The sequence below is a fragment of the Pseudophryne corroboree genome, chromosome 3 (assembly GCF_028390025.1).
Source record: "Pseudophryne corroboree isolate aPseCor3 chromosome 3, aPseCor3.hap2, whole genome shotgun sequence".
NCBI lineage: Eukaryota > Metazoa > Chordata > Amphibia > Anura > Myobatrachidae > Pseudophryne > Pseudophryne corroboree.
Window position 1 is genome coordinate 662,109,371 of NC_086446.1, and position 26,742 is coordinate 662,136,112.

Below are 26,742 nucleotides of genomic sequence, written 5' to 3' on the forward strand. Positions count from 1 at the left end.
GGGGGGGGGGCGAAGAAGAATTTTTTGGCTTGAGGGAGAAAAATTTCTAGTTACGCCACTGCCCCCAAATTCTATGATTTAAGCTGTTTTTGAGGGTTTTTTTGTAAAAAAAAACCCCGAATCCAAAACACACCCAAATCCGACAAAAAAATTTCAGGGAGGTTTTGCCAAAACGCGTCCGAATCCAAAACACGGCCGCGGAACCGAATCCAAAACCAAAACCCGAAAAATTTCCGGTGCACATCTCTACTTAATAGTAATGGAGGTCCTTAAGTCTCCGTATTTCCCGCATATACTGTAGGTTCCTGCAGCTAGTCCAAGAGGGACCTCTGTCAGGAGAAGGACTCAACACTGTTGGTATTTCGGTCTTGCTACCTTATTTATGTTCATTACCTGAATCTCCAACTACTGTCACATGGTCACCAGTGTGTAAATTTCAGCTACCCTTGCTACCCATGGGCAGCGATTCCGGGCCTGAGCACCCACGGAAAATTTTAAGCACCCACCAGGTCCGTCCAGAGCAGGCACTACTTGTGCGCAGCCAGCCCACCCATCTTCACCCCTGACCGGCTAGTGATGTGACAAGCTGACATTACACCGTGCATCCCTCCCGCCCTCGTCTACCCGCCCTGCACTGTCTCCCACATCCGCCCGCCCTGCGCTGTCTCCTGCGTCCACGGTCAGCCGACAGCCCTTCAAACGCATGCAGGGACATTGGAAATGGGGGAGGGGGGGAGCTGGATGGAAGTGGGGGGCAGTGGACAGGGTTGGGAGGGAGGAACATTAGGCTGTAGAAGGCGGGACACTGGGCTGGACGAGGGAGAGACACTGTGACTGAACTGGCTGGGGGGTTCTTGCTGGGGGCAGCTAGGTGGGCTGGCAGGGTGGGAGTTACTGCAATGGGGGGCAGTAAGATGGTGGATGACATTGTGAATGGGTGGGCACTGGGCAGGATGGGAAGGGGGGCAGTAAGATGGGGAAAGGTGGGCTAGCTGAGATAGGGGGGGGGACACTTGGTTGGGGCAGCAGTATATGGGAGGACAGTGGGATGGTGAAGGAGCAGACACTGACTTGGGAACACTGACCTGCTGCTGGTACATTCGTGCCTGGCCACGCACACTTGCTGGCAATGAGCAAGACACCCAGCCCATGAAACCCCTGGCAACAAGTATGACACCCAGCACGTGAAACCCTTGGAGACGAGCAGGTAATTTAAAAGTAATGAGAAGCTTTACTGTAAGGCATAATGTATCACAGGCATTGCAGTGTGTGACATAATATGGTACAAGGGGCATTACTGTGTGGGGCTTAATATGGTGGAATTTATTTTTTTCCCTGTGGTGGCAGAGGTCTGTTGGTGCAGGGTCAAAAACTGGGGTGTATGGTAGTCTTTTCCTGCAAGGCCATGCCCATTTTAGCGAGACCACGCCCCCCTCACCGGCATGCATCACAAGATTGAGCACCCACTAGTAAAAACAAACTTGGTTATCTGAACTACTTGTACTGGTTCACCTCTCACGCCCTCTTACATTTCAGTCTAGTTTCAGTTAGTGTGGTCCATGCTTTAAACTAGTTATAGTTTTCGTCCCCCCACCCCCAACCTCTTTGCAGTGCAACATGGTCTTGCTAAGAAACAAAATGACACCTTGTTGGATCACATCTTAGCATTAATTGAGCATAGTGGTTAGCTGTACTGCTTCTCTGCCATGAGGTCGTGAGTTGACCCCATACTGTAAGAGCATACTAGTAGGTTAATTGGCTTCTGACAAAAATGAACCATAGTGTGTACGTGCACCACATCAGTGGGTAGGACCTGATGTGAATGAGATATTCTCTATAAAGTGCTGCGTAATATGTGTGCTTTATATAAATAACTGTAAATAAACAAAATAATAGAATCAGGATAGGCTGATGCATCAACAAAGAGTGAAAGGAGAGAGAGCGCCAACGTGCGCAAATGTAGTAATACATGGGCAATGAAATACAATACGGTTACACTAATGCCCTACCATCACAGCTCTGACATATATATATATATATATATATATATATATATATATATATATCTTTGTCCTATGTTGTTTTTATGATACAAGCTCTTAAGGCCAGTACTGACGGGAGAGATGTGTGCTGAGCGATCTTAACACAGACCGCTCAGCAGTCAGCACACATCTCTCCTCCTGCTCAGCACAGCGCGATGTGTGCTGAGCGAGGGGGGCGCTCACTTCACACAGCGCTGAAGTGAGCGACCCGCTAGATTGAGCCTGCATGCAGGCTCAATCTAGCACCGACGATAGCGATGTGCGGGGCCGCGCATCGCTATCGCTGGGGGTGCACACGACTGATCCGTGCTTAAAATCTAAACAATCTAGCCAGATTGCTTATATTTTAAACATGGATCTCTCCGTGTGTACCCCCCTATATGAGTGGTGATGGGGGTTGTTTACACCTCTCCCGGGCCCCTAGACAAGCCTGGGCCTGGGTATTTTGTACCTACTAGTGATGCACTGTTCCGCCACTGATCAGTGGGGGTCATTCCGACCCGATCGCTTGCTGCAGTTTGTCGCAGCGATCGGGTCAGAACTGCGCCGGCGCATGGCAGCTTTTGTTACCTAGCGATCACCTCTGAGACAGAGGCGGTCGCTGGGCGGCAGGGGGCTGAACAGCGGAGTTAAGCCACCATTTAGGGGGAGCGGTCCGGCCAACGCAGGCATGGCCGGACCATTGGGGGGGGCGAGCCGCGGCGGCTGCGTGACGTGTCACGCAGCTGCTGCGGCAGCAACAAATAACTCCTGCCCAGCCGCAGGAGCTGCGCCGGCCGGGAGTTACTCCTAATATACAAAGGCATCGCCACTGTGCGATGTGTTTGTATTTGTGCAAGGGGGGGGGGGGGGACTGATATGCGGGGTGGACTAGCCCTGTGCTGGGCGTCCCCCCGCATGTCAGGGAACATGATCGTAACTGTGCTAAATTTAGCACAGCTACGATCAACTCGGAATGACCCTCAGTGTCTCTGGCTGATAAGATACATAGTGTAATACTATATCTCACTGTTCCACTTTATTTACAAGATAACATTATTGGGAATCCCATTCGCTTTTCCTTGCAGCCTGATTTCCCCAGTGAGCTTCCAGAACTGACTGCATGTCGCCTCCAGCAATCCCATGAGGTAAGTCAGGAGGCACCAGGGATGCTACTAGCAGTCAGAAAAGAGCAGATGGGTATCCCCAATATTGTTTCCTTCCGTGAACAAGGAACAGAAGACTTCCCTATTCCCAAGGTTCCTGTCACCTGGGGCTAACCCTTAGTACATCTCTGTACAATTGAAGCTGTGATGATGGTTATCGCCATAATTCTGTGCAGGTGGAGAGGCTGATAACTGATATTGCCACATTCTGTCTATGCCACCGATCAAACCTATTTTAGCATCATATGTAATATGCAAAATATTGTCTCCATATTTCTGCAGCTATATCTTCACCATCCCACCTCTTTCCTGCATTCACTGGACCTGATTCAGAGGTGCTTGTAATGCAAGCGGCCGATGTCAGTCTGCTCATACATCCGAGTTGCACTGTGCCATGCCTTCAGGTGGTCATCGCTGGGAGATGTAGATGAGTCTGGGCGCAGATCCTTGCAAGTTTGATGGGCGTTACAGGGTGGTAACAGGAGTGGAGACTATTCAGACGTGAGCATATCGTAGTCAGCAACAGCGTCTAAAGATAGTTGTACGGACACTGGCGGCCATGTTCAGACGGACATTCTGCACCTCCATAGGGTAATACAATGTCCGATGGTGCAATCGATTGTGGATCCTTGTGCTCAAAGCGGAGGATTAGCGCTGCAGACGTTCAGTGTCTCAGTAGGCTACAACATTAGCATAAAGATGCGGTAACTGCAGGAAAAGTCGTGCCTGCAACCGCAATGGTAGCGTCTAGTTTCTCTTCGTGGAGAGGACCTTTCCCATAACCCCCTGGGTGCATGTCACAATCTATTTGGAATAGTAAAGTGTGGTGAGCGAAGCGGAGTGAGACACCGAGTCCAAAGTGTGCCAAACGAAGCGTGGCGAGCATCCAATGCTGCATAGAAAAAAAAAATCCCCCAAACGAACGGAGAACGAAGAAGACATTTCGGTGCTGTAAGGGCGGAAGTTCTCTCCTGCCCTCTCGTTTTGTCACGTCCAGGTCCTTAGCACGAAGGCAACATAGACACAACCCAACTGCAATAGTGTCCACCTCTGTATAGACTCTCTGTGAGAGGCTGATATGTTCTTGCTGTCTGCTGGTGGCTCTCTCAGCACAGCCCTGTGCCCCTGACCTGCTGCAGACTGCAATTGTGCATGTGCAGTATCAGATTGGTATAACTTGAAATTTGGCTTTCCCATATCAATCCAAAATATCTGTACTAGATTGCCGATTTGCCATCCCTGCTTTGATAGCAGACATGACTAGTAAATCGTAAAATGAAAAAAGCAGACATGTAATACACCCACTTTTTTTTCAAGGCTCTTTTAGCTCTTGAATTAATATAGTGTAAATGCAATTCATTAGCATGTCAATGGAATTCTGCTTGCTTATTCCCAGATGGCTGCTCATAGGGGGTAATTCTGAGTTGATCGCAGCAGCAAGTTTGTTAGCAATTGGGCAAAACCATGTGCACTGCAGGGGGGCAGATATAATATTTGCAGAGAGAGTTAGATTTGGGTGGGTTATTTTGTTTCTATGCAGGGTAAATACTGGCTGCTTTATTTTTGCACTGCAATTTAGATTTCAGTTTGAACACACCACACCCAAATCTATCTCTCTCTGCACGTGTTATATCTGCCTCCCCTGCAGTGCACATGGTTTTGTCCAATTGCTAACAAACTTGCTACTGCGATCAACTCAGAATTAGGCCCATAGGGGGTAATTCCAAGTTGATCGCAGCAGGATTTTTTTTAGCAGTTGGACAAAACCATGTGCACTGCAGGGGAGGCAGATATAACATGTGCAGAGAGAGATAGATTTGGGTGGGTTATTTTGTTTCTGTGCAGGGTAAATACTGGCTGCTTTATTTTTACACTGCAAATTAGATTGCAGATTGAACACACCACACCCAAATCTAACTCTCTCTGCACATGTTATATCTGCCTCCCCTGCAGTGCACATGGTTTTGCCCATCTGCTAAAAAAAAATCCTGCTGCGATCAACTTGGAATTACCCCCATAGTTAGGTTCAGATGCATTACAAACAAATGCAAAAGCCCTGTAATTATGTGTGATAATACGATCATTTTAGAGGAACACATTAGGTTATAGTACTAGACAGTTAGGGCAGGTTCATAAAAGAACACAATACATTGCTGTAAACACTTTCTGTAACATTTCACCACTATTTTGGTTTTGTTTTTTTAAATATTCCAAAATATGTTTTCAGCATGAACCATAAATGACTGTACTTTGGGATGAGATTATATCTAATTTGGTTTGCTCTGGGCCAACTTGTCCATACTGGTTCCTAGTAAAAGGATTGGCTCGGCTACAGTCACAAAATTGCAGCCTGTGCAGAGTGTGTGTGTGTGGGTAACACAGTAGCTGCACTTTCACCAACTGGTATGATGTCACTACATACAGGACTTCTTATATTTAACAATACAAAGCCTTGGAATGTTAGCTACATCTAGCCCATGTCTTCTTAACAGTTTTCTTTTACACAGATATAAGAAGAAAGAGGGGTTTTGTTTTTTTTATAATAAAGACTACAAGGCAACACTTGACAATCCAGTAAAACCTGTGTCTCACTAGCTGGTCAAGTGGATTAGTAAATTGTACCAGCCTTTCCCATACTTACTGTTGCAAACTTGCAAAAAGGTGAAGGTTGGGCCAAAATAGCTAAAGGGGGGTATACACGGAGATCCGTGCTTAAATTCTAAGCAATATGACTAGATTGTTTAGAAATTAAGCACTGATCTCTCCATGCGTATGCCCAATAGCGATGCGCGGCGCGATCACCTGTGTTAGATTGTACCTGCAGGCCAATCGCTCATTTCACCCCCCTCGCTCAGCTCAGCACACATCGCGCTGTGCTGAGTGGGGGGAGAGATGTGTGCTGAGTGGTCTGCGTTAAGGGCCGTATTCACGGCCCGATTTGGGGAGAGATGTGTGCTGAGCGGTTTGCTCAACACACATCTCTCCCCCTGCTCGGCACAGCGCGATGTGTGCTGAGCGTGCGGGGGGGGGGGGGGGAGAGACGGGAGGGCCGCTCATTTCACCCCGCTGGTGAAATGAGCGACCTGCTAGATTGAGCCTGCATGCAGGCCAATCTAGCACCAGCAATAGTGATGCGCGGGGCTGCGCATCGCTATCCCTGTGAGGGCTACACACAGAGAGATCACTGCTTAAAATCTAAGCAATCTAGTCAGATTGCTTAGATTTTAAGCGTCGATCACTCCGCGAGTACCCCCTTATAGATCACTCAGCACACATCTCTGGGGAAATCTCCCCATGTGTACGGGGCTTAACATGCTTTGCTAATTCACTATCTCATGTTAACAGTTGGCTACTATTTGTATTTCTTTTATGAATGTATTTAAAATGTAATGGTCATGTACAGTGGAGATAACTATTTTGTGTACTAAACCATTATTCATTAGAATAAAGCCTAGCAATATACTACCAACTTCTATTATAATGATAGTGTTTCTAGAAGTTCCTGGTGAATGGGCTGAATACTGCCTCCTCCTCCAAAATCACTGTCTTCATGGTGAATAGATGGGCCGAATACTGCCTTCTCCTCCAAAATCACTGTCTCCATGGTGAATAGATCATGGGCTGAGTACTGCCTCATCCTCCAAAATTGCTGTCTCCAAAATCACTGTATCCATAGTGAATAGATGGGCTGAATACTGCCTCTTCCTACAAATTGCTGCCTCCATAGTGAATAGATGGGCCGAATGCTGGCTCCTCCTCCAAAACTCCTTTGTATCTTCGTGACAAGTACACATAAATGGGAAGATTTCCTAAAGCTTCTACAGCATACTTGCCTACTCTCCCGGAATGGCCAGGAGGCTCCCGAAAATCGGGTGACCCTCCCGGCCCCCCGGAAGAGCAGGCAAGTCTCCCGATTCGTGGGGACCCCCCTGCCCGTCCGCCCACTTAGTGTGTAAAGTGGGCGGTCCGGGCAGTTGATGACGCGATTCTTGCTGAATCGCGTCATTATAGCCACACCCCCTGCAGTGTAATGCCGGTGATCGCGGCATTACAGAGCGGGGGCGTGGCTTAAAAGAGGCATCATCATGACCCCGCCCTTGCTCCGCCCCACCATTTCTCCGTCCCGCCTCCGGCCCACCCCCTCCACGACGTCACAGCCTCCCCTGCCCGCCCTCTGAGCTGACCTGGCTGCTCTCTCCCGCAGAGAGCAGCCAAAATGTAGGTAAGTCTGTTCTACAGCAGACAAGTGAAGGGGTTGCCCATAGCAACCAATCAGATTAACTATGATTTTCTAGACTGCAACAGAGAAATGATAGCTAGAGTCACAGAACAAATTTAGATGCACGGTTTCAAAAATATAAGGGGTGTTCCCTAATGCTTACTGGGAGGTAACAGGCGGATGGCTAAAGAGACGCACAGAGAAACCATAGAAACTGCATGTCCTATAGGGCTAGTGCAAGTTAAATGGGGCGCTGGATAGGGCATTTGAAGACACACCAGACGGTAACGCAGTGTTGTGAGTAGGTGTCTCAGCCATTGTACATTTGGGTGCACAGATGTACACCAGGGCAGAACGTTGTAGCAGCAAATGCAAGACTGGCAAAAGCCACAGAGATGGACGCTACAGCCCCAGGCCCTAACATGCTCCAGCGTTTCATTTATGTCACAGTATAATTATAATCTTCAGTAGAACCCAACTGAATGGTTAGAATTTCTTACCCCAAATTCATTTTATTCACAGAAATATTTAGAGAGAAAAAATGTAGCTGCATTTATTTTTTTAAGATTTTGTTTTCCCCTAAAACTTATTTCAGATATCTCAGTTTACTTTAAAGTAAATATCACACACACACACACACACACACACACACACACACACACACACACACACACACACACACACACACACACACACACACAATGAGCACATAAAAAATGTCTACACTTTATTTACTGTTTAAGCAATTAGAGGAAGATCTACTTATGACTGGGAGTCTATAATTTTCTTTCCTGGCACTGCAATTACAGTATTAATTGATTTAAGTAATTACAGACATTGGTATATTTGGAATTGTATAAAGTCGTCTTTGAAGACGCACAACTGTGTGCCTAGAGGTGTTAAGTGGTGGATGAGCTTAATTTCCCCCTGCCAGGGGGCTCTGAAAGTATCACTTCACTGCTGGGCCCTCTGGCAGTAGAAGGGTGAATGCAACTCAGAGAAAAACAGCTTTTCATTCAGGACGGGTTAGTTATATTGTGTTTGAACGGATGTTCTCAAGGTTTCTGTGGCTCTGGCTCCAGCCTCACAGCGCTGACATTTCATGTGCCAAAGTGTTTCTCTTGATAGAAGCTTTAACGCAAAGCATCTCCCAGGCAGCGCTGAGAGGCTCTAAAACCGTCCCAACCATTCTTTTGTTCCAAGCCGATCCTCCCGCCTCTGTACACACATACAGGATTACGCCATCAGGACCAAGACAATACACAATTAATCCTCTCCCTCTCTCCCTGGGAACCGCAAAGATTGGACATGAAAGATGGGGGTCCTGCCAGGAAGGGACAGCTCCAGTCTGGAAGGGATGCTTTGTACATTGTGAGGTGTCGCTTAATCAGACATAAGTGCAGTTGTGTAGCCCACTACCTAATTATATCAGTCTTCCACTAGTGTCTAGATTGCAGGTGCCTCTTTTTTATTATGTCATGCAGAGTTAGAGAATATATAAAAGATATCACTACCAAACATATTAAATAAGTTTAAATAACATTTTATGTTAGAAACAGTTCTAAATATCAGACTCATACACCATACTTTGTTTCATTGATTTAGAACGTGCAGTGTTTTGTCAGATTGTTAGCTTACTTTATTCAGATAATAAATATGTTCAGACAATGTGCTCACTCTGTGTTCCAAGCGGCTCTGAAAATACTGAGGCACCAGACAGTTAATTCTGGCACTTGCAGTGCAGTATTATCAGCGGATCAGAGCTGTAAAACCATGCTGTATCTACCAAACAGACCCAGTAGGCACAATACTTTGGCAGTTTTGTCCTAGGCAATACAAAAATGCGACTTTATAATGAATTTACTGTGGAGCGTAACATTCAGTCAGCACATCCCCCAGGTACAGCAAAGATCTGTAGGGGACCCAGCAATGCTCTCCATCGGGGCGTAACTCTGTAAGGCAACAGAGTCATCTGCCGCCGGGCTCCTGCTCTGAGGGGGGGCACCTCTCCTCCCATTCTGTGACACCATTGAATTATGTTAATTGATAGCTGCCGCTATCTCTTCAGTGGCCGACTTCCTCACTGGTCCCTGCACCTTACAAATCACACCCTCTTTATTATACTGTAGATACACATTTTACAAGTGTCATACCCAGGATTAGAGCAACGACCTATTACACTGGAAGCAGACACCTTGCTTATGAAGCTGTTTGCTCCTGTATAGGAAATATGAGAATTCTAAAGTATATGAAGTTACTTCTCTGACACATAAATTAATTTAGTTAGAATTCTCATACTTACTGTTCGGGAGCAAATAGCTCCATCAGTAAAATGTCTGCTGTCATTGTATAGATTTTTTTTCAGAACACTCCATACACTAACTAACTAAAAAAAAAAAAAAAAAATATATATATATATATATATATATATATATAATATAGAAATATATATAGAGAAATATGTGAAAGTGCGGCACTCCAGACTACTTCAATAACGAGACTACAGGCAGTAAGATGAAAGCAACGTTTCAATGTTTAACACATTGTCTTCAGGCTAACAAACATACATAAAACAACACTCACCTATATAGTGATCTCACCCCAGTGACTAGCGCCATCGATCCGGAAACGGGATTGCAGCCCGCCCAGGAACGCTGACGTCATCATAGTGCTCCCATCACCAAGGCAACATATCAACAAGCATAGGCTGCATAAAAAAGACATGTACATTATCATAGGCTTAATTTCATTATTACTTATTGCACAAATACAAGCCTATCTTAACTCATATTATTACTTGTTGCACAGATACTTAGTTGTATATTAAAGCCTATCGAAGCACATATGATGCAAACCAATATATACATGAAGAGAAATACTAGGCAACACACAGGGCACAAATAATCGGGCAAGAGCATGTCTGGAAAATTTATACCAAACAGCTCAAACCCAAATGCTCATTTAGACCGTGTGGAGACACTGTATCCAACCGCTGAATCCATTGGGCCTCAAGTTGCAATAATCTCAAACCTCTATTGCCCCCTCAAAGGGAGGGCTGGACCTGGTCAATCATCCTATACTTCAGGGATGTCAGTGAATGTCGGGCACTAGCAAAGTGCCGTGCCACCGGCTGCTCACTTTTGCCAGAGGCTATGGCAGCTTTAATGGCTGACCTGTGGGCTGTCATACGCTCCTTAAACGCCCTCTCCGTTTTGCCTATGTATGACAGTCCACAGGGGCACAGCAGCTGGTAAACAACAAACCTGGAACTACACAGCAAACGATATCTAATTTGGTAAGTTTTACCAGTGTGTGGATGCTGGAAGGTGCTACCTGAAATCAAATATAGACAGGTCGTACAGGTACACTTGTAACAACCTTTTCTTCCCCCAGATACCAAAGATTGTTGTCCTGGGTCATAGACATCTGATTTGACTAATATGTCCCGTAAATTTCCAAGGCGTTTATAACATGGCATAAGTTTGGTATGTGTCAATGGCAAATCAGGATCCGATTGGATCTAGTGCCAATGTTTTTTAACTGACCCTCTAATAGAATTACTGACCGAGTGAAAACTATTCACCCAAGGTAACACACTATCCTGGTCTTTACTTTTTTGTTGATGTAATAACTGTTGGCGATCTAATGCCATGGCCTTGTTTTTAGCCTGATTTAACAACAAAGGATCATAACCTCGCTCCAGAAATTTTTGGGACATGTTTTCGATGTGTTCAACGGCTAGCTCCGGATCAGAAGTGATCCGTTTGGCCCGCAGAAATTGAGAATAGGGTAGCCCCCGTTTCAGAGGCAATGGGTGACTACTTGTGAAATGAAGAAAATTATTACGGTCAGTAGGCTTGGAATACAGTGATGTAATAATTCTACCCTTATCTATAGACAACTGTACATCCAAGAATTGGATAGTGCTAGACTCAATGGAATATGTGAATTTAATGGGGTGCTCTTTGATATTATGGCCATCAATGATTCTTTAGATCCCTGCCAGATGACCAGCAGGTCATCTATATACCTGCAAAAAAATAAGATCTTATTGGATATTTCCACACTATCAAAGAATATTTCCTCCTCTATCCCAAACATATAGATGTTGGAGTACGACGGGGCCACACTGGACCCCATCGCACACCCACGGCGCTGTAGGTAATATTTGCCGTCATACAGGAAGTAATTTTTCAATAGAGTCATCTCCAACAATTTGAGACATAAGGAGATATCTAGCCCCTCATAATCTAATTGAGAATGCAAAAATTTATCGACTGCTGCCAAGCCCCCCCCCATGGGGGATGACTGTGTACAGGCTCTGCACATCAATAGTGCAGAGCACTGCATCAGCCGGCAGCAGCGGTAAAGCCTCAAGATGTCTCAATAACGTACTCGTGTCTAATAGACATCTGGGCATCCTTTGGATGTACGGCTGAAAGATTTCATCCAAAAAGATGGACACCGGCTGAAATAAAGAACTCCTGGCCGATATGATAGGTCGGCCAGGGGGGTTATCCAGCTTTTTATGCATTTTGGGCGTGGTATAGAGTAATGGCACCACCGGGTACGAAGGAATAAGAGCATCTTTTAGATTAGGAGGAATAAAGCCAGCAATAACCGCAGAATTAAGACATTCAGTAAGATCTTTAGTATATTGTCTCGTAGGATCACCCGCTAGGCGACAATAGTTGTCACTATCACTAAATTGAGATGAAATTTCTTCTTTGTAATCCTTCAAGTTCTGGATTACAAGAGCACCCCCCTTGTCTGCAGGTCTAAATATAAGGTCTCTATTCGCTGCCAATTTGGCCAATGCTTCTCTCTGACCTCTAGTAAGATTGTCCTGGATAGGAGGGGGGTTTGTTAACCAGTGGATCATATTCCTGCTCCACCAACCGCATATATGTACGAATTGAAGCGTTGGTTGACTGCGGGTCGAATGTAGATTTCGGTAACAGCTTTTTCAATTTGTCTGGTATCCTAACTGTCAATTCCTCTGTAACAGGTGCAGGTACAGTGGTTTGCCTGACGAAAAATTCTTTCAGCTTTAAAGTTCTATTAAGCCTATATTTTTCAACCTTCCACTGTAATGGTTGTGGTTTAGACACAGGGGCAAAGGACAAACCTTTGTTCAGAACTTGTTTCTCTGTATCATTAAGTTCATAATCAGAAAGATTAATTATCGCGCTGATTTCCCCTTCGGGGTTTTTTTGCCCCTGCCTCTGCCTTTGCCTCCTCCACTGCCTCCCGCGTCTGGTGTACGCTCGCCATCTTGGTTGCCTGTCTCTTTGGCCCTTGTGATCACCCCTAAAGGGCCCCTTGCTTGAGATGACTGGGCGTAGGAATCTGACTCACTAGCCGTGGAAGTGTAGTCATTAGACGACTCCTGGGTGTGTCGATTATCCTGGCGACGACGGAAAAAAGGTTTACGATTGGCATTACTTCGCTGATAATCATTCCAACGGTAGACATTGTTGTTATCATAGTCCAAATCTACCTTTATTTTCTTTTCAGCTTTAAATTTAATCAAATCTCTTTTGTAGACTTGTAGCTGATTATTTAATTTTCTCTATCGTCCTAGTGGATGCTGGGGTTCCTGAAAGGACCATGGGGAATAGCGGCTCCGCAGGAGACAGGGCACAAAAAGTAAAGCTTTTTCCGATCAGGTGGTGTGCACTGGCTCCTCCCCCTATGACCCTCCTCCAGACTCCAGTTAGATTTTTGTGCCCGGCCGAGAAGGGTGCAATCTAGGTGGCTCTCCTAAAGAGCTGCTTAGAAAAAGTTTAGCTAGGTTTTTTATTTTACAGTGATTCCTGCTGGCAACAGGATCACTGCAGCGAGGGACTGAGGGGAGAAGGAGTCAACTCACCTGCGTGCAGGATGGATTGGCTTCTTGGCTACTGGACATCAAGCTCCAGAGGGACGATCACGGGTACAGCCTGGATGGTCACCGGAGCCACGCCGCCGGCCCCCTTGCAGATGCTGAAGACAGAAGAGGTCCAGAATCGGCGGCTGAAGACTCCTGCAGTCTTCAAAAGGTAGCGCACAGCACTGCAGCTGTGCGCCATTTTCCTCTCAGCACACTTCACACGGCAGTCACTGAGGGTGCAGGGCGCTGGGAGGGGGGCGCCCTGGGAGGCAAAATGATTACCTATAAAGGCTAAAAATACCTCACATATAGCCCTAGAGGCTATATGGAGATATTTAACCCCTGCCTGATTTCTCTAAATAGCGGAAGACGAGCCCGCCAGAAAAGGGGCGGGGCCTATCTCCTCAGCACACGGCGCCATTTCCTCTCACAGTTCCGCTGGTCAGGACGGCTCCCAAGTCTCTCCCCTGCACTGCACTACAGAAACAGGGTAAAACAGAGAGGGGGGGGCACATTTATGGCGATAATTTGATATAACAAAGCAGCTATAAGGGAGCACTTATTATAAGGCTATCCCTGATATATATATAGCGCTTTTGGTGTGTGCTGGCAAACTCTCCCTCTGTCTCCCCAAAGGGCTAGTGGGTCCTGTCTTCGTTAGGAGCATTCCCTGTGTGTCTGCTGTGTGTCGGTACGTGTGTGTCGACATGTATGAGGACGATATTGGTGTGGAGGCGGAGCAATTGCCAAATATGAGGATGTCACCCCCTAGGGAGTCGACACCGGAATGGATGCCTTTATTTATGGAACTACGGGATAGTGTCAACACGCTAAAGCAGTCGTTTGACGACATGAGGCGGCCGGACAATCAATTAGTGCCTGTCCAGGCGACTCAAACACCGTCAGGGGCTGTGAAACGCCCTTTGCCTCAGTCGGTCGACACAGACCCAGACACAGGCGATGACTCCAGTGGTGACGGTGACGAATCAACCGTATTTTCCAGTAGGGCCACACGTTATATGATTTTGGCAATGAAGGAGGCGTTACATTTAGCTGATACTACAGGTACCACTAAACAGGGTATTATGTGGGGTATGAAAAAACTACCTATAGTTTTTCCTGAATCAGAAGAATTAAATGACGTGTGTAATGAAGCGTGGGTTGCCCCTGATAAAAAACTGATAATTTCAAAGAAATTATTGGCATTATACCCTTTCCCGCCAGAGGTTAGGGAGCGCTGGGAAACACCTCCTAGGGTGGACAAGGCGCTAACACGCTTATCTAAACAAGTGGCGTTACCCTCTCCTGAGACGGCCGCACTTAAAGATCCATCAGATAGGAGGATGGAAAATATCCAAAAAAGTATATACACACATGCAGGTGTTATACTACGACCAGCTGTAGCGACTGCCTGGATGGGCAGTGCTGGGGTAGTTTGGTCAGAGTCCCTGATTGAAAATATTGATACCCTGGACAGGGACAATATTTTACTGTCGTTAGAACAAATAAAGGATGCATTTCTTTATATGCGTGATGCACAGAGGGATATCTGCACACTGGCATCACGGGTAAGTGCTATGTCCATTTCGGCCAGAAGAGCTTTATGGACGCGACAGTGGTCAGGTGATGCGGATTCAAAACGGCATATGGAAGTTTTGCCGTATAAAGGGGAGGAGTTATTTGGAGTCGGTCTATCAGATTTGGTGGCCACGGCTACAGCCGGGAAATCCACCTTTCTACCTCAAGTCACTCCCCCACAGAAAAAGGCACCGACTTTTCAACCGCAGCCCTTTCGTTCCTTTAAAAATAAGAGAGCAAAGGGCTATTCATATCTGCCACGAGGCAAAGGTCGAGGGAAGAGACAGCAACACGCAGCTCCTTCCCAGGAACAGAAGCCCTCCCCGGCTTCTACAAAAGCCTCAGCATGACGCTGGGGCTCCTCAAGCGGACTCGGGGATGGTGGGCGGTCGTCTCAAAAATTACAGCGCGCAGTGGGCTCACTCGCAGGTAGATCCCTGGATCCTGCAGATAATATCTCAAGGGTACAGGTTGGAATTAGAGACGGATCCACCTCGCCGTTTCCTGAAGTCTGCTTTACCAACGTCCCCCTCCGAAAGGGAGACGGTTTTGGAAGCCATTCACAAGCTGTACTCTCAGCAGGTGATAGTCAAGGTACCTCTTCTACAACAAGGGAAGGGGTATTATTCCACTCTTTTTGTGGTACCGAAGCCGGATGGCTCGGTAAGGCCTATTCTAAATCTGAAGTCCTTGAACCTGTACATAAAGAAGTTCAAGTTCAAAATGGAGTCACTCAGAGCAGTGATAGCGAACCTGGAAGAGGGGGACTTTATGGTATCCTTGGACATCAAGGATGCGTATCTCCACGTTCCAATTTACCCCTCACACCAGGGGTACCTCAGGTTCGTTGTACAAAACTGTCACTATCAGTTTCAGACGCTGCCGTTCGGATTGTCCACGGCACCTCGGATCTTTACAAAGGTAATGGCCGAGATGATGATTCTTCTTCGAAGAAAAGGCGTATTAATTATCCCATACTTGGACGATCTCCTAATAAGGGCGAGGTCCAGAGAACAGCTAGAGATGGGATTAGCACTGTCTCAAGAAGTGCTAAAACAGCACGGGTGGATTCTGAATATTCCAAAATCCCAGTTAATGCCGACAACTCGTCTGCTGTTCCTAGGGATGATTCTGGACACGGTTCAGAAAAAGGTTTTTCTCCCGGAGGAAAAAGCCAAGGAGTTTCCGAGCTTGTCAGGAACCTCCTAAAACCAGGAAAGGTGTCTGTACATCAATGCACAAGAGTCCTGGGAAAAATGGTGGCTTCTTACGAAGCAATTCCATTCGGCAGATTCCACGCAAGAATTTTCCAAAGGGATCTGTTGGACAAATGGTCAGGGTCGCATCTTCAGATGCACCTACGGATAACCCTGTCTCCAAGGACAAGGGTGTCTCTTCTGTGGTGGTTGCAGAGTCCTCATCTATTGGAGGGCCGCAGATTCGGCATACAGGATTGGATCCTGGTGACCACGGACGCCAGCCTGAGAGGCTGGGGAGCAGTCACACAAGGAAGAAACTTCCAGGGAGTATGGACGAGCCTGGAAACGTCTCTTCACATAAACATTCTGGAACTAAGAGCAATATACAATGCTCTAAGCCAGGCAGAACCTCTGCTTCAGGGAAAACCGGTGTTGATCCAGTCGGACAACATCACGGCAGTCGCCCATGTGAACAGACAGGGCGGCACAAGAAGCAGGAGTGCAATGGCAGAAGCTGCAAGGATTCTTCGCTGGGCAGAGAATCATGTGATAGCGCTATCAGCAGTGTTCATCCCGGGAGTGGACAACTGGGAAGCAGACTTCCTCAGCAGACACGATCTTCACCCGGGAGAGTGGGGACTTCATCCAGAAGTCTTCCACATGCTGGTAACCCGTTGGGAAAGACCAATGGTGGACATGATGGCGTCTCGCCTCAACAAAAAACTGGACAGGTATTGCGCCAGGTCAAGAGATCCGCAGGCAATAGCTGTGGACGCGCTGGTAACGCCTTGGGTGTACCAGTCGGTGTATGTGTTTCCTCCTCTGCCTCTCATACCAAAAGTATTGAGAATTATACGGCAAAGAGGCGTAAGAACGATACTAGTGGTTCCGGATTGGCCAAGAAGGACTTGGTACCCGGAACTTCAAGAGATGATCACGGAAGATCCGTGGCCTCTACCTCTAAGGAGGGACTTGCTTCAGCAGGGTCCCTGTCTGTTTCAAGACTTACCGCGGCTGCGTTTGACGGCATGGCGGTTGAACGCCGGATCCTAATGGAAAAAGGCATGCCGGAAGAAGTCATTCCTACTTTGATTAAAGCAAGGAAAGAAGTAACCGTGCAACATTATCACCGAATTTGGCGAAAATATGTTGCGTGGTGCGAAGATCGGAGTGCTCCGACGGAGGAATTTCAACTGGGTCGATTCCTACATTTCCTGCAATCAGGATTGTCTATGGGTCTCAAATTGGGATCTATTAAGGTTCAAATTTCGGCCCTGTCGATTTTCTTTCAAAAAGAATTGGCTTCAGTCCCTGAAGTCCAGACCTTTGTGAAGGGAGTGCTGCATATACAGCCTCCTGTGGTGCCTCCAGTGGCACCGTGGGATCTCAATGTAGTTTTGGATTTTCTAAAATCTCATTGGTTTGAACCACTAAATAAGGTGGATTTGAAATATCTCACTTGGAAAGTGACCATGCTTCTAGCCCTGGCTTCTGCCAGGAGAGTGTCAGAATTGGCAGCTTTATCTTACAAAAGCCCATATCTGATTTTCCATTCGGACAGGGCAGAACTGCGGACTCGTCCGCATTTTCTCCCTAAGGTGGTGTCAGCATTTCATCTGAACCAGCCTATTGTAGTGCCTGCGGCTACAAGTGACTTGGAGGACTCCAAGTTACTGGACGTTGTCAGAGCATTAAAAATATATATTGCAAGAACAGCTGGAGTCAGAAAATCTGACTCGTTGTTTATATTGTATGCACCCAACAAGATGGGTGCTCCTGCGTCTAAGCAGACGATTGCTCGTTGGATCTGTAGCACAATCCAACTGGCACATTCTGTGGCAGGCCTGCCACAGCCTAAATCTGTAAAGGCCCACTCCACAAGGAAGGTGGGCTCATCTTGGGCGGCTGCCCGAGGGGTCTCGGCATTACAACTTTGCCGAGCAGCTACGTGGTCAGGGGAGAACACGTTTGTAAAATTTTACAAATTTGATACTCTGGCTAAGGAGGACCTGGAGTTCTCTCATTCGGTGCTGCAGAGTCATCCGCACTCTCCCGCCCGTTTGGGAGCTTTGGTATAATCCCCATGGTCCTTTCAGGAACCCCAGCATCCACTAGGACGATAGAGAAAATAAGATTTTACTTACCGATAAATCTATTTCTCGGAGTCCGTAGTGGATGCTGGGCGCCCATCCCAAGTGCGGATTATCTGCATAAATTGTACATAGTTATTGTTAACTTATTCGGGTTATTGTTGTAGGAAGCCATCTTTCAGAGGCTCCGCTGTTATCATACTGTTAACTGGGTTTAGATCACAAGTTGTACGGTGTGATTGGTGTGGCTGGTATGAGTCTTACCCGGGATTCAAAATCCTCCCTTGTTGTGTACGCTCGTCCGGGCACAGTACCTAACTGGAGTCTGGAGGAGGGTCATAGGGGGAGGAGCCAGTGCACACCACCTGATCGGAAAAAGCTTTACTTTTTGTGCCCTGTCTCCTGCGGAGCCGCTATTCCCCATGGTCCTTTCAGGAACCCCAGCATCCACTACGGACTCCGAGAAATAGATTTATCGGTAAGTAAAATCTTATTTTTCATACCAATTATTGGATGTATCTGCTTCCAAAGCCACCTTGTGAATGGCCTCAAATGCTATAATTTTTTCTTTGAGGAGATTCATCTCTTTTGTGCTTTGTTCAATGATCAGCAGCATGAGATCCATGGAGCACCTATTCATGATGCCGACCCATTTCCTACAGAACATAGGATCATGCCTTCCTATAGTCGGGGAATTAGTCACTCTCAGGCCCCGTGGGATCTTTTTAGATCTATAATACTCGCTTAACGACAAACAATGATAGTAAAAGTCCGTCTCCTTGCGTTTGTATTTAAGTAAATTCCGATAGACACTCTCCAATGAGCAAGCCTCAGCTTGATCATCTAATACCGCTTTGTACAGAATTTCCTCAGCTTCTGATTCAGAGTACATATGTAGCTCTCCCAGTGGACTTACTCGAGGCATGAAACCACTGGTAATCTCCTCAGCTGTATTAGCGGCTGTCATGTTGATTGGTAGTTTTTAATCCAAATGCATGTAGTAGTTGCTTGGCAAGGTGTACAAAAAAGTGCAAGTGCAAACATAAAATCACCTCCAGCTGTAAACCATAGCTGCTGGAACCAAAAAACACCAAGGTGCGGTATCCACTAGAAGATGAATGCCTGGATAAAGACTTGATGAAAAGCGCTGGGGAGCCTTGTAAATTAGTCCCGCCAACTGCCACTGGCGAGGCTAGATGCATACAAAGTCAGAAGATACCGGCTCTCCCATCAGCTGCATTACCGCGCTGGGTGCCCGCATAGCAAAGTTCAATAGAAATATGTGAAAGTGCGGCACTCCAGACGACTTCAATAACGAGACTACAGGCAGTAAGATGAAAGCAACTTTCACATATTTCTATTGAACTTTGCTATGCGGGCACCCTGCGCGGTAATGCAGCTGATGGGAGAGCCGGTATCTTCTGAATATATATATATATATATATATATATAGTGGCAGTGGTGCCCGGCCCTCCTGGTCCTGCAGTTTTAGATTGCCTGGGTGCCCTCCGTGCTGGCTTGGATATGCATTCTGAAAAAAGACGGCGTCACTCCAGGTCTTTAAGGTGCTAGTAGTGTATTTCAAATCAGCATCACGAAAACCAACGTTTTCACCTTGACAAAGGGACGTGTCTGTCCCGAAACGTTGGTTTCATGCAGTGATTCTTCAATACATTTGTTTGCTGTAACAAGACCCTGAGTGCCGCTGATTGCTTCACCGCCTCTCGTCTAACCTATTTGTACCAGAGGGCACCGGGGCATGTTTTTCCTAGCAGTGGGAGTGCCGGTCCACGTATTTTCTCTCTCAAAATATATATATATATATATATATATATATATATATATATATATATATACACACATATATATATATATATATATATATATATATATACACACACACACGGGTACAAGGCAATAACCGCCTGATAATTTTTTTACCCAGGAAATACAGTTGATGCCAACAGGGCATCCATAAACGACTGTATCTCCCCTATCGTGTTTACTGTTTAAGCACACACACACACTTATTTGCCAATACTTAATCTTCCGAATCAAGTACCGCCATGCGCCGGCGAAGCCGACAGTTATCCCCACAGCAGCTTATGACAAAGCCCTCACACCTGCCGACATATGTTGACTAACCAATAGTGGGTACAAACGGGAACAGTGAATTTATGTAATATAAGAGTGATTATGCGTCCATTATCAAACATAATGCTATATGACAACCATATAGCATTAAAAACACTGCCCCCGTCCATCTTACTATCCTCCTGAGGAAAAACGCACTGACTCTGTGAGGGCTAAGCTCCGCTCCTTCCCAGCGCGCTTAAGCCCGCTCAACATATATAACCTTAAATTGAGCTGGGGGCTTATATACAGAGAATAACCCCCTGTATATACCCCTATATGTCCAAAACGCAGCCCAGGGCGGCCCCCACCGACGGAAACCGTTGGTGTGTGGGAGCGATGGAGCGCAGCGCGCACGCTGCGGTGCCCTGGCGGGGTGAAGACACCCGGTGTCCGGGTATGTTCCCCCGCCCGGGATGATTCAAGAAATGCTGCCCAGGGCGCTCCCCCCCCAGCGCCCTGCACCCATGGAGCTGGTGGAGGTGGAGAAATGGCGCGCAGTGCACTACAACACGCTGGCAGGGGTCCGGGACACGGAGCCCCGGCACCGCCAGCTTAACTATTCACAATTTCCTGTAATATGCTGCCCAGGGCACTCCCCCCCCAGCGCCCTGCACCTGTGAGAGCCGGCGGCGGGGAAGAAATGGCGCGTAGTGCGCTACAACATGCTGCCGGGCGTCCGGGACACGGAGCCCCGGCACCGCCAGAGTGTGACCCAGAGAACTGTAATATGTCTGCCCAGGGCACTCCCTTCCCCCCCCCAGCGCCCTGCACCCGTGGGAGCCGGCGGCGGGGAAGTAATGGCACGCAGCACGCAGTTATATGCTAGCGGGGGGTAGGAGACACGGTGCCCAGGCACCCAAATGCTTTATGTCGGCCATAAAAAAGAAATCAGCAAACTGCTTCCCAGGGCGCTCCCCCCCCAGCGCCCTGCACCCTGTGAGTGCCATTGTTGTGTGGGAGCATGGAGCGCAGCGCGACCGCTGTACCCCCGTTACTGAAGTCTTCTGCCGTCACTGAAGTCTTCTGTTCTTCACATACTCACCCGGCTTCTTTCTTCTGGCTTCTGTGAGGGGGTGACGGCGTGAGGGGGTGACGGCGTGGCTCCGGGAACAAGCAGCTAGGCGCACCAAGTGATCGAACCCTTTGGAGCTAATGGTGTCCAGTAGCCGAGAAGCAGAGCCCTTGAACTAAGAAGAAGTAGGTCTGCTTCTCTCCCCTCACTTCCACGATGCAGGAAGCCTGTAGCCAGCAGGTCTTTCTGAAAATAAAAAGCCTAACAAAGTCTTTCCAGAGAAACTCAGTAGAGCTCCCCTAGTGTGTGTCCATTCTCTCCTGGGCACAAAGTCTAACTGAGGTCTGGAGGAGGGGCATAGAGGGAGGAGCCAGTTCACACCCAGTTTAAGTCTTTATAGTGTGCCCAAGCTCCTGCGGATCCGTCTATACCCCATGGTCCTTTTGGAGTCCCCAGCATCCTCTAGGACGTATGAGAAATACAATTACCCCATAGCACAGTCACATGTACATACAACAATCACAAAGCTCTATCTCAGTCAAAAAGTTCAGTCAGAATTGAGAGAGGAGGAGTTAGGATTGCAGATGGGAGGAGTTGGGACTGTAGAGGGAGGAGTCAAGATTAAACAGTAAATCGCCCCCCCTAAAGAAAAGTCTAGATTCGTCCCTGATACTAATGATTACGATTGTGGTGGCCAGTGTAAAATCAATGGGCAGCATGGGATTCCGCTTGCACACACACGAGCCCCCACGTTATACTCACATTATCATAATTTGGGTTTCCTCTGGTGCCCACAGCTAGCAGAAACTGCATGCGACTCACAGTCAGCCTCACTGTGTGAATTCACACTACACATGCTCTGAGAATTGGCGCACCCAAGTGTGAACAACGCAGTCACATCTACACTCCAGGGCCAGCTCATGGCACGTTCTAGCAGTGCAGCGAACTGCGGCGCCGAAAATAAAGGGGCGCTGCGTCCTGGTCAAAACTGACACTACAGATGGGTTAAAGTGTTTGCACTAAAGATGATAGAATGCCACAGCTGCCTCCCTCTTTGCGAGCCTGTAACATGCAGTTCACAGTTGTCTTTTTGTGCTGTGCAGCATACGTCTTGATGTCATCCCATTGTGCCACCAAAGGGAAGAGGAGCCACTCAGCTGTGAAGAGGAACAGGTAAACACTGGGCAGCCAGAAGGCGAGATAGTAAGTAAGCAGGGGCAACTGAAAGGCTTGGCACTTATAAATAGTAGTAGTTATTGTAATCCTCATTGTCTGCTCTTGACTTTGCCACTTATTTCACATCCAATATTAACTCCATACGTCAGGATATCACTTCCCACCAGACCAGCAACCAGCCACCACCCATCCCTTGCCACCCCTCCCCTTCCCTCTTACGAACTCTGACATCTTTCTCCCATGTATCTGGCGAGGAAGTCATGGCCCTCATCCGTTCCTCCCCCCCCACAACCTCCCCGCTCGACCCTATAACCTCCCACCTCCTCCGTTACCTCTCCCCTTCTGCCTGTTCCCATCTTGCCCACCTTCTCAATCTCTCCCTTTCATCAGGCACTGTCCCCTCTGCCTTCAAGCATGCTCTTGTCTCCCCTATTCTTAAAAAACCTACCCTTGATCCTAACACTCTCTCCAACTATCGACCCATCTCTCTCCTCCCCTTTGCCTCCAAACTTCTTGAGCGTATTGTCTATAATCGCCTCACTGCCTTTCTTTCCTCTCACTCACTGCTTGACCCATTCCAGTCTGGCTTCCGTTCTCTCCACTCCACTGAAACTGCCCTCACAAAAGTCTGCAATGACCTCCATGCGGCCAAATCTAAGGGCCACTACTCTCTGCTTATTCTTCTTGACCTCTCTGCTGCTTTTGACACTGTGGACCACCCTCTCCTTTTGCAAATCCTTCACTCTCTTGGTCTGCGTGATACTGCCCTCTCCTGGCTGTCCTCCTACCTCTCTGATCGTTCCTTCTCTGTCTCCTCTCATGATGCTACCTCACCCCCACTTCCACTAACTGTTGGTGTCCCCCAAGGCTCTGTTCTTGGTCCTCTCCTTTTCTCTCTCTATACGTCCTCTTTAGGTGAACTCATTAGTTCTTTTAACTTCCAATACCACCTCTATGCTGATGACACTCAAATCTACCTCTCCTCCCCTGATCTCTCCACGGCTCTCCTCACTCGTACCTCAAACTGTCTTTCTGCTATCTCTTCCTGGATGTCTCAGCGCTTTCTTAAACTCAACATGTCTAAGACTGAGCTGATCATCTTCCCACCCTCCCGCACAGCTTCACCTCCCACAATCTCATTATCCATTGATGGCACGACTATCTCCCCTAGCCCCCAAGTACGCTGTCTTGGCGTAATCCTTGACTCCTCCCTCTCCTTCAAACCACACATTCAGCACCTCTCACAAACCTGTCATTTTCATCTCAAAAAACATTTCTAGAATCAGACCTTTTCTCACCCAGGATGCCACTAAGATCATTATTCACTCACTGATTATTTCCAGACTGGACTACTGTAATCTCCTCTTAACTGGCCTCCCTGACAATTACCTCTCTCCACTCCAATCTATCCTCAATGCTGCTGCCCGGCTCATCTTCCTCACCAAACGCACTACGTCTACCTCCCCTCTCCTACAGGCCCTCCACTGGCTTCCCTTCCCTTTCAGAATCCAATTCAAACTTCTCACACTCACTTACAAAGCCCTCACCCACTCCTCTCCCATCTACATCTCTGACCTTATCTCCCTTTACTCTCCCACCCGTCCTCTTCGCTCTGCTAATGCACGCCGACTCTCCTGTCTTCTGATTACTTCCTCCCACTCCTATCTCCAAGATTTTTCACGTGCTGCTCCCTTTCTCTGGAATTCTTTACCTCTCCCCCTCAGACTCTCCACCTCTCTACAAAACTTCAAACGGGCTCTTAAGACCCATTTCTTTACCAAACCTAGCCAAATCTCAACATAACCCTCTGTTCCACGCTCTCTATGTACCCCATCTGTGTCATCCCTGTCTGTCTACCCCTCCCCTTAGAATGTAAGCTCTCACGAGTAGGGCCCTCTTCCCTCGTGTGCTTATACTTTTCTTACTTTAATAATCCTCAACTGCCCAGATCCCACAGTTTTTTGACCACCTGGAACTTATCTCTGTTTACTGGTGTAGTTATGCTTAGTTGCCCTGTACTTGTCCTATATTGTATTCAACTGTGTCACTGTTTTCCTATTTTTTAAGTGCATTTGTACTCTGTAATTGGGCGCTGCGGAACCCTTGTGGCGCCATATAAATAAAGGATAATAATAATAATGTAGTTTGGGGGGTACTCTACTCTGCTACAGCTACTACCACGGAGACAGAATTAGGGTGTGAAAGGGGGCATTCACACATAAGCAAATTTCAGTGAGGGAGTGATTGCCCAAATGCAGGTAACGCAGACCTGGCCAGAAGTGAATATCTGCCGACTTGGAAGCATATATAATTTGGTCATAGTAATGGATTGGTGCGTGTACTTACATCTGATGAGGACCACTAGCAAACACAAAGAGGCAGTCACAACTTGAGGTGCGTTCAACTATACGGGCAAACATACACATTTTTGGAGGGTGATTTGCTTCCAACTATGCATCAAAACAGTGGTAGGCATATGCAGCCATCTTATTTATTAAGAAATCTGATAGTAATGAAATAATAATGTCTATCACACCTTCTACAAGTGACCTGATCATGCACATGATATACTGTGCATAATATTTAAGGATTACTAAACTTAATACATAAATTAGCTTTATGAAAAGTACCCCACCTGTTATTGTGTAGTGAAGGTACAGGCAGATGAGTAACCTGAATGGTTAGAATAGCAAACGGTCGTAACAGGGTCAGGGGAACAGGTACAACCCTGGGATAAATGGCAGGATGCAGCAACTGAGAGATAACACAAGTCAGTTGGTTTGGTGCAACTGGCCTCAGACAGTTTAATTGTGCAGAAAAATAGAAATAAACATCAAAATAAATACCTTGCCATCCGCCGCTAACTATACACAGGATAATCCTAACTCACTAAAAAAGAAAAAAAACCACAAAGACGTTTTTATCAGGCACAGCTAAATGGATTTCACAACCAGTGTTCTCTCTCACAAAGCAGTAGATTTATTAAGATGGGAGTTCTATTTAAGATGGGATGTTGCCCAAAGCAACCAATCAGATTTTATTTCTCATTTATCCAGGCAATGTGAGAGAGCAATGATCAGGCTGAAAGCCTTTTTAAATACACCCATACAGCTGAAAGCCCTAATTAGCCTTCTGTGAGGCTAAAAGCCCAAAGACCCGAACTGGGCCTAAATAGATGTGAACCCGCCCTCTCTTCTCACATCCAACCCCAGGACCCTAATCCAGTTCTTGCCAAAAGCTCTCAGCAGAACCAACACAATCGTCTTGGGGTTTTAAAACACATAGGTAAGAACCCTGGGGTAAATATACCTGCCTTCTACCACTATTCCAGTGGTCACAGTCTTGTTCATCAGTAGTTTTACTAACCTGGCACAATGAAGAACCTTGTACCAAAGTATCACACAATTCCATGCTCACTTTCAGTTAGGAAAAAGTACTTCTCTCCTAAAACTTTTTCCTCTGAAAACATTTGCAAATTAAATAAAAAAGAACTTGGTATACTCCTGTTTATGTAATGCTGAAAGAGGCTTTTATAATTTAGAAGGATCTTACATCATAGTCACTGACATCACTACTTTCACAGTCTGATGCCTCTGACACTATGGCGGGATAATTATGAGCTCAGATATCACAGCTGCAGAACATAATTACATTTACATTGTTCAGGATTCTGCTATACATTTGTACCTGCCTAATCCAGGATAACTAGGCACCTACTTCTTGTCAGCTTCTGGGTTCAGTGATGTTTTATGAATGAATATGACCACATTACAATATGTAGCTTAATGAATGGTCACTTAGAAATTTCTATTTTTTTTAAATATGGCTAAAAAGACAAAGGGGGTCTATGCCTTGGAGAGTGATAAAGTGGAGAGAGATAAAGTACCAGCCAATCAGCTCCTAACTGCCATGTTACATTTGAAAAGTGACAGAAGCTGGTTTGTTGGTACTTTCTCCATCCACTTTATCTCTCACCAATACTTAGGGGTCTATTCATGAAGCAGTGTAAAGAGTACAGAAGTAAGCCAGTGGAGAAGTTGCCCATGACAACCAATCAGCTGCTAGATATAATTTTATAGAATGCATTTTATAATTGTTATCTCAACACTGATTGGTTGCCATGGGCAAATTCTCACCTGGCTCACTTCTCCAGATTTTTCACTGCTTCATGAATAGAACCCTTAGTAAATAGACCCTAAAATTGTGAAAAGAAATATGTTTGTGTTATACACCTCTAAATTCAGGTATAGCTGTTATCCCATTATCCAGGACA

The 26,742-nt window shown here is 46.7% G+C and overlaps 1 protein-coding gene across 2 annotated transcripts in view; it reads right to left on the bottom strand.

Annotated features, from left to right (window-relative positions):
- FGFR2 (fibroblast growth factor receptor 2) overlaps positions 1–25,423 on the bottom strand; it is a 179,944-nt gene extending 154,521 nt beyond the window's left edge. The window contains exons 1-2 of one of the 2 annotated variants that reach the window (XM_063961838.1): positions 25,316–25,423; positions 9,990–10,113 (exon numbers count right to left, since the gene is read on the bottom strand). The gene's annotated coding sequence lies outside the window, so the exon portion shown is untranslated. The remainder of the gene's footprint in view (positions 1–9,989; positions 10,114–25,315) is intronic. The other variant, XM_063961839.1, reaches the window with a different exon arrangement.
- Positions 25,424–26,742: the final 1,319 nt, after the last annotated feature.